Consider the following 12,938-nt stretch of genomic DNA (forward strand, 5'->3'; position numbering starts at 1 on the left):
GGCATTCTACGGATCGGAGCGTGGAATGTCAGGTCCCTTAATCGGGCAGGTAGGTTAGAAAATTTAAAAAGGGAAATGGATAGGTTAAAGTTAGATATAGTGGGAATTAGTGAAGTTCGGTGGCAGGAGGAACAAGACTTTTGGTCAGGTGAATACAGGGTTATAAATACAAAATCAAATAGGGGTAATGCAGGAGTAGGTTTAATAATGAATAAAAAAATAGGAGTGCGGGTTAGCTACTACAAACAGCATAGTGAACGCATTATTGTGGCCAAGATAGACACAAAGCCCATGCCTACTACAGTAGTACAAGTTTATACGCCAACTAGCTCTGCAGATGATGAAGAAATTGATGAAATGTATGACGAGATAAAAGAAATTATTCAGGTAGTGAAGGGAGACGAAAATTTAATAGTCATGGGTGACTGGAATTCGTCAGTAGGAAAAGGGAGAGAAGGAAACATAGTAGGTGAATATGGATTGGGGGGAAGAAATGAAAGAGGAAGCCGCCTTGTAGAATTTTGCACAGAGCATAACTTAATCATAGCTAACACTTGGTTCAAGAATCATGAAAGAAGGTTATATACCTGGAAGAATCCTGGAGATACTAAAAGGTATCAGATAGATTACATAATGGTAAGACAGAGATTTAGGAACCAAGTTTTAAATTGTAAGACATTTCCAGGGGCAGATGTGGATTCTGACCACAATCTATTGGTTATGAACTGCAGATTGAAACTGAAGAAACTGCAAAAAGGCGGGAATTTAAGGAGTTGGGACCTGGATAAACTGAAACAACCTGAGGTTGTAGAGAGTTTCAGGGAGAGCATAAGGGAACAATTGACAGGAATGGGGGAAAGAAATACAGTGGAAGAAGAATGGGATGAAGTAGTGAAGGCAGCAGAGGATCAAGTAGGTAAAAAGACGAGGGCTAATAGAAATCCTTGGGTAACAGAAGAAATATTGAATTTAATTGACGAAAGGAGAAAATATAAAAATGCAGTAAATGAAGCAGGCAAAAAGGAATACAAACATCTCAAAAATGAGATCGACAGGAAGTGCAAAATGGCTAAGCAGGGATGGCTAGAGGACAAATGTAAGGATGTAGAGGCTTGTCTCACTAGGGGTAAGATAGATACTGCCTACAGGAAAATTAAAGAGACCTTTGGAGAGAAGAGAACCACTTGTATGAATATCAAGAGCTCAGATGGCAAACCAGTTCTAAGCAAAGAAGGGAAGGCAGAAAGGTGGAAGGAGTATATAGAGGGTTTATACAAGGGCGTTGTACTTGAGGACAATATTATGGAAATGGAAGAGGATGTAGATGAAGAAGAAATGGGAGATAAGATACTGCGTGAAGAGTTTGACAGAGTGTGGGGCGGCGGATGTATAAGTTTGTAACAATAATAAAAAATCTGATTGCTGGATATATGCTTGCGTGTTGAATCAGTTTCTAGCTTTTAGAATGTTGTTAATGCTGTCTTTTGCCGTTCTCAACACTGGCTCTCTATTTACTCCGTGGCCCCCAGAAAGTGATTTAATAAAACTTGGAGCCAGTAAATAGATATCCTAGTGCCCACTTTACCTGAGAATGTTATTATAGCTGCAGCTTATAGCTCTGAGGAATTAGGAGATTGTCCGGGATTTCTAATCAAAAACGGTTTTCCAAAATAGTTGAGTATATTCTGAAATTCACTGATAAAAACCACAAGTATCCCTACCACCTAACTAACAGAACAGTTCAGAGTCTAATACGCTGATGCAACTATAAATGTCCGAATCAAATGTTAAAAAGAATGCTCGCCAAAATTTGATGAAAATATTTCATCAAACGCCACGCTAAATATTTGGTAGAATGACTGTCCCGCGACGGCACGTGAAAATACGACAATACGCAAACTGAAGCTAGTTAATGAAAATCATTCCAGAATTAACACTTCACATGAAATGTTCTCATGGTTCCGCGTATCTCTAGTAACTTAATACGGCACCCGAGGCTGTTTGTAGCAGATGCACTGATGCGACGCGACTACCGACACAGATGGCGTGTCATTCAGCGTCTGGAGAGAACTGGGGCCTTGCTTCCTCGCGCAGTGTTCTTATATATAAAGCCGCGGTGCGGACGGCTGAGGGATCGCCTGATCAAATCCGCTCTCCCGACTAGCCGCTGGGCTAGTAACGCACCACTTCAAGATACATAATAATTTATAGCTTCTTTGGCTGATGGCCGAAGAAGCTCTTAATTTAAACGTGCATTCAGCACGCAGGTAAGTATTGATAATAAAATTTTGACGTGACTAAGTTAAATACTTTGGGCGAGAGAATTAATCTAATTACTCTGCACGCAGCAGATGAGCTCTGAACTGTCCCTTTTGAGATCCGCTATCGCTATAATTTTATAGGTATTAAAAAGAAACTTTACACATCTTCATAATCATAGCGGACCTCCAACCTATTTAAATCTAAACATCCTAGCCTTATTTACTAGCCTACTTAATCTATCTTGCTTCCTTCAGTGTTGAGACGAAAACCAGAAAATCATGAATTTCCACTAAAGTCTTAATTTGTGAAATCCAAAGTACTGTTTTTATTAAATCATTATGAAAGATGAATCTAAATATAAATTTTGAAGTCTCTAGCTCTTTTCTGTTGCGCCAATGATTTTTCCAGAAAAACGTCCAAATCTCGGAAATGGCTGAAGTTATCGAACTGATATTTAACACACATTAATTTAATATTATTTCTGACATGCTAGAAAAGTTTTAGTTCATGTGCTTGATTTTTAAGGTATTGCGCAACATTTATGACGTCAGAGCTAGTTACAGCAGACTGGTTGGCACACAATGGAAACTGATGTGAATTTACTACAGCGTGAGTAGGCTGCTTCCCTACATCACCCTCTACTTAAATTTTTTGTTTATGAATGTTAATGAATGAAAAAAAAATTTAATTACAAAAAGGGAAGCAAGAGTACAGTTTAACTCCCTATGAAAAATCAAAATTGAAATATAAACCTGTAGAAACATTAAAGAAAACTTATTACCTACATTAATTATTTAAATTGTAGGCATGCTCACTGCCTTTTTAAACAATGTCATTACTCAAAATTTTAAGCAAAGTCAACGAAATATTTTGGCATACATATTGCCTTAGACAAACAAACACATACAAATTGAAAAATTATGAAAATCTTAGATCCATTAAATACATTTTTACATACACAAATTCAAAGAAAATAACATGATACATAAACAGATGTTTATCTCTTAGCAGTCTTTTCTAAACCTGAAAGAAAAGTTCACAAATAATTTTTACACACGTGGTTGTAGCCGCTTTGGCTGGCGTCCTACACTTCCATTCACAAGGGTAGAGGAGGGGAAGTTGCTATGGTGTGCGTCCTTCACGTTCTCTCTAAATTACATGGGGGAAAGGGGAGGGGTCACTGTGAGTTGTGTCCAAGTCACTCCACGCTTTCACGCAGCTACCAGGCTGCCATTATCTGGTTTGTCCTGTAGAACAAACAAAAAGAGTGCCTCAGACTCTGTTCACTTAATATCTAAGGGAGGGTCACAATGAAATGGGGATATATACATTTTATCCTTCAGTATGTTGCCGGAACAAAGTTAACAGAACCTTTCTCAATTTTACTCTTACTGTTACTTAACTGTCATAAAATCGGTCAACAATTGGCTCAAAATGCCGTTAGTCACGTACTGGAGGAAATTTGTGCTCCTAAGGCATACAATCATAAATCATATTTAATCTGAATTTCTTATTTCTGGGCCGGAACACTGAACCAATGCTCGGTACATTCCTGATACATTTGTATTTTAAGCACTTAACTGACTCATCTTTGATTACCTTATTCTTAGAGATAGTATGAGTATGATTAGTGGTTGTTTTCTCAGCTTCCATGTACATGTGAGTAACTTTTGGTAATAGTACAATTGTGAGTGTTCAAAACACACTACGTTTAGTTGACTACAAAATCCACTTATTGGTCCTCTGCTGTTGCCAGTTCCACATCTGCAATTAGGTACTTACTTACTTTGAAGTGTATTTATGCGGAGCTAAAATAATGTTTTACGTCTGTCATTATGTGCTTACTTACTTTGCTAGTGTATGAACTTAGGTAATACTCACTCCATTTAAATTTAAAGCATAGGAAAGCACATTTATTTCATATTCATAGTGTATTGCAGCTGATTAGTTTGCTTACGTGGCAATCCATTTCCACTCGATCGGATGCTGAAACCTCAGGTAGTCTCTCTCGGACCTACCAATAAACTGCATCAAGTAATTATGGACGAGCGTAATGCAAAATTCCTTAAACCTATAGGACACCATGAGCTGCTCTGTCTCATCTAACATAAGGGTACCTATGGTCGCATTCACGCCTCCAACTCATAACCTCAATACGTGTAGGTGTATCCTGTCACACACTACACTAAAATAATGGCCAGCTCCAACCTTATAAATACTTCAGGGACGTGTCCTTCACGTCTAAACCACAAACACTGCTCAATTCTATTACACTGCCTTTCCTTGCTATACCAGGTGAGTTTAATCTCACAACTTATCTGCATATTTTTCATAACACTAAGCAATCTCTTTCTTACTATTTATTAGTTAGCTCTAATGCATACACTAGGTTTCACTACCACTTCAGATCTTGCTTGTACATGAATTCATATATCGTTTTAAATTACTGTTGGTGGACCATTTCCAATACAACAACACTTTGTACTTACTATATTACCAGGGTACTATACATAATTGTTACTCAAATACATTTTATATCTTCATTACGTCATACTTCTCTACTGTTTGTCACTATTAGGTTTGTCACATTAGGTATTTTTCTTCACTAATCGGTAGATAGAATGGTTACATAACTCAAGGCTTGATAGTTATTACGGAAAATTTTCATTTCTGGAAAGAAGAGGTCGAAATTTTTGTGGACAGGAAAGAGGAAGAATGAGTGAGACCTGAAAGGGAAAGAAGATCTCACACAGCTGGGACTGCACAGCTGCCACACTGTGTAGAGGTTAAAGAACAACCTCCTCCCTACAGCATTCATTAGCTTAATGCTGGCGTGATAATCATAACGGAAAATTTTAGTATTTGGAAAGAAAAGGTCGAAATTTTTTGTAGATAGGAAAGATGAAGATTGAGTGAGACCTGAAATGGGAAAGAAGATCTCACACAGCTGGGACTGCACAGCTGCCACACTGTGTAGAGGTTAAAGAACAACCTCCTCCCTACAGCATTCATTCACTACCTATGAATTTCTTTAGGTCAATCACGTTCCTGAGACCTAAGAGCTTCTTACTTTTAGGATACTCTAGCCTATATGCATTGGCATGTGGTTTTCCTATTATCCTGAAAGGTCCTTGGTATACAAACATGAATTTTTTTGTTTCTGCATTTACTTTCTTTGATTTTTCTTTGGTTTTGACAAGGACTAATTGACCTATTTCAATGCTAGTAGGTACAGCTTTTGCGTCATGACGCTTCTTCCTTTCCAACGCTCTTTTTCTCATATTAGCCCTAGCCTTTAGTTTCTTCTCGTCTGTGGATATTTGCGTTAGAATAGGGAATTCTACCATAACTGCAATCACATTGTGCGGTTCTTGGCCAAACATCAATTCGCAAGGTGCAAAACCAGTTGCATCATGTCTTAAGTTGTTAATTACATTCTCAAAATACTTAATGTGCTCTGCCCAACTTGAGTGTTTCCGAGCACAATAAGTTCTGCAAAGCCTATTCAATTCCCTCATAATACGTTCACTCATATTTCCTTGGGGGAAATACGCAGATATTTTCAGATGTTTCACGCCGGCCTTATCTAGACATTCCTTAAATCTATCAGAAGTAAATTGAGGCCCATTGTCTGACAGCAAATTCTTCGGAACGCCAACGTTCACGAAGAAATCTTTCTCCAACTTTTCAACCAATGTTTTTGCATTTGCTCTTTTAATTGGGTATAGTTTAACATATTTACTGAATCCATCCATCACAACAAAAACATGGGTGCAACCACCTCTCGAAACAGGAAGAGGGCCAAACACATCACAAGCCAGTAATTCTAGGGTTTCAGTTGGCTCTACTGAATGCATATCCCCTTGTATTCTGGTGTTGGCAGCACGGACTTTCTGGCACACTACACACGATGCTAGACGCTTGGCCACACGGCGGTACATGTTGTCAAACACAACCTTCTCTTGTAATTTCGCAATGCACTTCTTTGCACCGTAGTGCCCATACCTCAGGTGTACATAGTCGATTAGTAAGTCTACATGTTGTGAGGGAAAGCACAGCTTCCACTCAGAAACACCTACCTTCTTCCCTCTAAACAGAATACCTTTATGCACACAGTAGTATTGCGAAACCTTAGGATAGCTCGCATTTCCTAAATAGCTCTTCACTAATTTCAGTTGGTCATCTGCATTCTGCTCACGCCTCAAGTTCTTAATCACCTTCTTTAATGCACTTTCTTCCTTTACTTCGTGCAATGCAAACATTCAAACTTCATTTAGGTCGGTGGCTGTAATTCCCGCGTCATCACAGAACTCTGCACTTCTAGATAACCCATCAGCTACCAGATTGTCTTTCCCTTGAATATATCTAACCTCAAGGTCAAACTGCTGGAGATACAATGACCATCTTACCAAACGAGCATTCCTCAACTTACAGGTCTTTAAAAATGTCAACGCTTTATGGTCACTGTAAACAATTATCTTGTGACCTAATAGATACTGCTCAAACTTCTGTACCCCAAATACAATTGCCAACGCTTCTAGTTCTGAGATGCCATAATTTCTTTCTGCTGCCTGTAAAGATCGACTTGCGAAAGCTATAGTCTTGCGCACTTCTTGTTCGTTCTCTATTTCTACTTGGAATATCTCCACAGCTATACCATAGCCACTAGCATCAACAGACATACAGAAAGGTTTTTCAAAGTCAGGATGATGCAAAATTGGACTATTAATTAACGATTGTTTAAGCACCTCAAACGCCTGTTGACATTCTGCTGTCCAAACCCAAGGGGTATTCTTTTTCAGCAGGAGGTGAAGACAGGGAGCATTAAAAGCCTGATCACTAACAAAACGCCTATAGAAGCCGAAAAGACCGAACATTGATCTCAACTGCTTCTTGTTTCTGGGAGCCTCAAATTTTTCAATTACTGCTAGCTTGCCTGGGTCAGGCAGAATACCTTTTCCACTTATCCTATATCCCAAGAAACCTATTTCCTCTTTAACGCACTCTGTCTTTTCAATCTTTAGTTTCATGCCACCTTTCTCAATAGCCTCTAACACTTCCTCTAATAAAGCTATGTGTTCTTCCCAGGTAGGAGTTGCTATTAACAGATCATCTACGTAAACTGTTATTTTATTGCTTAAAGCAGGTCCTAAAACATGGCACATCACACGTACGAAGGCACAAACAGAGATATTAAGTCCGAAAGGTACCACACGGTATTGGTAACAAACTCCTTCGTACAAGAAAGCTGTGTACTTCCTTGAACTTTCCGCCAGTGGCAAATTCCAATACCCACACGTGATGTCCATAGACGTTAAGAATTTTACTCCCCGGAATTTTTGCAGTAACTCGTCCATGTTCTGCGGTCTATCACTTTCCCTAACCACTATTTCATTCAACCAACGAGCGTCCAAGACCAATCTGACACTCCCGTCTCTTTTTGGTACAACAACAAGAGGATTATTGTACTCACTGACCGCTTTTTCAATCACACCCCACTCTAGCATTCTCTGTATCTCCTTCCGAACTGCCTCCTTCCTAGCTACATGTATTTGGTATGGCTTCCTGAAAAACACTTGGCCGGGTTTCACTTGTAATTGACATTCATAACCCTTGACTATGCCAGGTCGATCCGAAAATACCTTATGATGCCTTTTTAGAACCTGTCTCAGTTCTTCCTTCTGATTGGCGGAAATTTTATCGATTTCCTGCAACTTAGCTTCTATCTTGTCTAAAATAATTGCTTCTTCTTCTTCTTCTGTGTTTAGCTTACTTGTACCAAGATTAACATCCTCGTCCCAATACCTCCTATTTTTCAGAACTCGTATAGGCAGCTCCCAAGTTTCATGATCAGTTACTACATATTTATCACTAAAAGGTACTATAATTACTCCGGTTATTGGCAAGACCATTTTTAACTGGCTTCTTTCAAAGTCAACAACACTCTGATATTTTGACAAGAAATCTATGCCAATTAAAACCTCAATACTGAGATTGTTTACAATTAAACATGGATGATCAATTACATTACCATTTATGTTAAAGGGTAGTAAAGCTTCTTGCTTTACCGTTTTTGACACCTTGCCAGTAGCACCAATTATTCTTAGTCCTGATACCCTCATTACTGTAAGCTTATCTTTACCAGGTAATGCATCAAAGAAGGACTGAGATATTGCACTCACCTCACTTCCACTGTCTAAGAGACAACGTACATTGATACCCAACATATTCACTATTATTATAGGGTGGCTTATTCTAGGTTGTACAGGTGGTTCCTCAGATTCATCTAGTAGTTCCTTTTGGATTTGTCTCCAACTAAAGTGATCAACATCTGTCTTCATTACATTTAGGTCACAGTGTGTAGGGGTTTCCTGAATTACATTTTCAGCTGCCTTTTCCAGTCGGTCTATTAATTTTAAATCGAAACACCGCACGACTTCATTACATTTAGTTTGCTGAACATGACCCAAATTACTGTAGTCTGAGCGATTCTGCGCCTCCAGACCGGGCATAACATTAGTTACAGCTAAACCACTTTCACCATTATCGTCGGTTTCCTTCTCAAGTGACAACTGGTCACAGCTACTGGGTTCATCGACCCCAAACAGCCTACCCTCTACATTCCCACTTATCTCCTGTCCTAAATCTATTAGTACATTATCAACATCCTGCACAGGCACTTTAGATAAGAGCACATCATCCTCATCGTAAATATAAGCATGAATTTCTTCTGCTTCTTCACCTGTCAATTCAGTATTTTGTAGCTCCTCCCTATCATTACACAGCTGCGCCTTTTCTTTCTCTTCCCACTTAGAAAGCGTCTCTAACACGGTATCTATCAAATACTGTGAGTGATCTAATATTTCTGTAGTATCCTTAGGTGCTACCGACATTTCATCCATCTGTTCAGTTTGAGTATTCTGATCTGTCTTACCAATTCCCTTAACTACTGGCTTAGGAAAAGTAACCGCCTGGTGAGCGCCAGTGTCCTCATAGACGGGAACTAGTTTTCCTGCCTATGTCTACTACTGTTTCCTTTATTTTCATTATAGTTAGCTGGCATAGCCTTACTTTCCGTACTGTTGTTTACATGCATATTTCTGTTTGGAACAAAATTATTATCCCTTGGACGCCATTGTTGGTTCTGATAATTATTTCCCCAATTCCTATCTCTCTTAGGATGACGAACACCTACTGTTCTGATGTTTACATTGCCATTTTGCTCGTTCCTAAAATTACTATTATTATTATTGGCATTACGGTTATTACGTGCTTGCTCCTCATTGGCAGCAACACGTTCTACACGTTCCAAATATTCAATGAAACGATCTAGATTGTCTCTAGGGGCTGATATAATTCTAGTTTGCCAGTACCATGGCAGTTTGGCTTCCAGACCTAGTATAATCATTTCTGGTTTTAGCTTTTCCGCCAAATGTGACAAACGTGAAATCCATGACCTAGCAAACTCTTTAATACATTCCTTGCCTGCATTGAAGCGTTTTCCACTCCAAAATTCTCTCAACACTTAATTTTGCTTATTGCTAGACCAATACTCATTAATGAAAGCTGTTTTAAATTCCGCTAATGTTTTACACTTTAACATAACATCAGCTGACCAACGCATGGCGTCACCTGCTAAATGGCTTCTAACAAATGAGATTTTCTCTCGCTCAGACCAAGTTGGTGGAATCACATCTTCAAAATCGTTCCAGAAATCTAGCGGGTGGATATTTTTATCTGGATCAAACCGCAAGAACTGCCGACACCCGATAAAAGCGGCGTTTGCAGCTACAACTTGTTGTACATTACCATTACCAGAAGTTACTGAAGCTACTTTACTCTCAATGTTAGCAATGTTAGTACTTATATTTTCTACTTTCATTTCAACATTATCTACTCTTTGCACAATATGAGTAGTGTCAGTTTTGATTGCACCTATGTCTGCTTGACATATGTTTACTTTTATATTAACATCTTTAAATCTATCTGAGCACAGTTCAGACTCCGCCTCGATCTTTTCTGTTAACTTGTGCTCCAGCTTCGCATCTTCCATTTGGAAGTCTTTGCGAACCTCAGCGACTTCGGATTTTATTGTCTTATACATTTCAGAAAATTGTTGAGCAACCTTTTTCTTAATATCCTCATGATTGCAATCAATTTTATAATTCAAACTGTCTAGATCCTCTTTCAACTTATTGCAACCAGCCTTGAAGGTATCGTCCATTACCTCCAATCGTTTATTAAAATTTGTTTGGCTGGCCAAAATTTCAGACTTTAATTCAGCGTTCATTCTAGCATTACTGGCTGACATTTCAGCATTATTGGATTCTAATTTATTGTTCATTGCCTCAAACCGCATATTAAAATTTGTTTGACTGGCCACCATTTCAGACTTTAATTCAGCTGTCATTTGTGCATTACTGGCAGCTATTGCTTGTAATATAACATTTAGATCAACAGCCCCAGCATCTTTGGGTTGCTCACGAGCTGACTTTTTATCACACTCAGGTGACGAAAAACTAGCTCCAATACCAGAACCATCAAAATTAAATGAAACTTCTGATTGATTAGTCATCTCTAACTTCTCCTTCTTAAACTCTACCATTTCTGATGACTGTTTCACTTTTAATTCATCAGAGAAACTATCATCCAATAAATTTATCATTTCTACTTTCCGCTTTACTACAGGGGTCTCTATTATTGAATCATTGCCCCTTCGCACACTACTGTCAGGAGACAATACTTCATTTTTCACTTTAACATCACTACTTTCATGTATATTTACACTTGAACCGTTGTCTGGATTTACAGTTCCCTCAACAGACATAGGTTCTAATTTAAGTTAAAACTCAGTTTCTTTTGGCGGTTCCATCGCGGACAGTCTTTTAGTGCAGGTTAGTAAAATTTTTAACAGCTTTTCACTTAACTTAGTTCCTTCTGCACGACGTATGGCGTTGCCAGCGCGGCGTACCAGGATTCCTGATGCGACGTGGCACGGTGAACTGCACACGGCTCTCCGACGGCTGTTTTGTGTTAGCGTGGCCCGCAATTGCAGGCTCTGCGTCGGCTGCTCCAGCGGACGACTGCGGTGCGGCGAGACTGGCTTCTCGCGATGCCGGCAGCACCGCTAGACTCAGTGCCAGCTCCGTCAATCCAGATGCGTTGTTAATCCAATTGCGTCGTCCACATGCACACGTAACACTTTCACTGTTCTATACTCAGTTGCGTGTCGCATTTCACTCGCGAATCCGAAAAGTTAAAAATCACTTTCACTTAGTTGATTTCCCGGCCGATGCACCATATGTGGGGCGGCGGATGTATAAGTTTGTAACAATAATAAAAAATCTGATTGCTGGATATATGCTTGCGTGTTGAATCAGTTTCTAGCTTTTAGAATGTTGTTAATGCTGTCTTTTGCCGTTCTCAACACTGGCTCTCTATTTACTCCGTGGCCCCCAGAAAGTGATTTAATAAAACTTGGAGCCAGTAAATAGATATCCTAGTGCCCACTTTACCTGAGAATGTTATTATAGCTGCAGCTTATAGCTCTGAGGAATTAGGAGATTGTCCGGGATTTCTAATCAAAAACGGTTTTCCAAAATAGTTGAGTATATTCTGAAATTCACTGATAAAAACCACAAGTATCCCTACCACCTAACTAACAGAACAGTTCAGAGTCTAATACGCTGATGCAACTATAAATGTCCGAATCAAATGTTAAAAAGAATGCTCGCCAAAATTTGATGAAAATATTTCATCAAACGCCACGCTAAATATTTGGTAGAATGACTGTCCCGCGACGGCACGTGAAAATACGACAATACGCAAACTGAAGCTAGTTAATGAAAATCATTCCAGAATTAACACTTCACATGAAATGTTCTCATGGTTCCGCGTATCTCTAGTAACTTAATACGGCACCCGAGGCTGTTTGTAGCAGATGCACTGATGCGACGCGACTACCGACACAGATGGCGTGTCATTCAGCGTCTGGAGAGAACTGGGGCCTTGCTTCCTCGCGCAGTGTTCTTATATATAAAGCCGCGGTGCGGACGGCTGAGGGATCGCCTGATCAAATCCGCTCTCCCGACTAGCCGCTGGGCTAGTAACGCACCACTTCAAGATACATAATAATTTATAGCTTCTTTGGCTGATGGCCGAAGAAGCTCTTAATTTAAACGTGCATTCAGCACGCAGGTAAGTATTGATAATAAAATTTTGACGTGACTAAGTTAAATACTTTGGGCGAGAGAATTAATCTAATTACTCTGCACGCAGCAGATGAGCTCTGAACTGTCCCTTTTGAGATCCGCTATCGCTATAATTTTATAGGTATTAAAAAGAAACTTTACACATCTTCATAATCATAGCGGACCTCCAACCTATTTAAATCTAAACATCCTAGCCTTATTTACTAGCCTACTTAATCTATCTTGCTTCCTTCAGTGTTGAGACGAAAACCAGAAAATCATGAATTTCCACTAAAGTCTTAATTTGTGAAATCCAAAGTACTGTTTTTATTAAATCATTATGAAAGATGAATCTAAATATAAATTTTGAAGTCTCTAGCTCTTTTCTGTTGCGCCAATGATTTTTCCAGAAAAACGTCCAAATCTCGGAAATGGCTGAAGTTATCGAACTGATATTTAACACACATTAATTTAATATTATTTCTG

Source organism: Schistocerca americana, chromosome 9, assembly GCF_021461395.2.
Source record: "Schistocerca americana isolate TAMUIC-IGC-003095 chromosome 9, iqSchAmer2.1, whole genome shotgun sequence".
In the NCBI taxonomy this organism is placed as follows: Eukaryota; Metazoa; Arthropoda; class Insecta; order Orthoptera; family Acrididae; genus Schistocerca; species Schistocerca americana.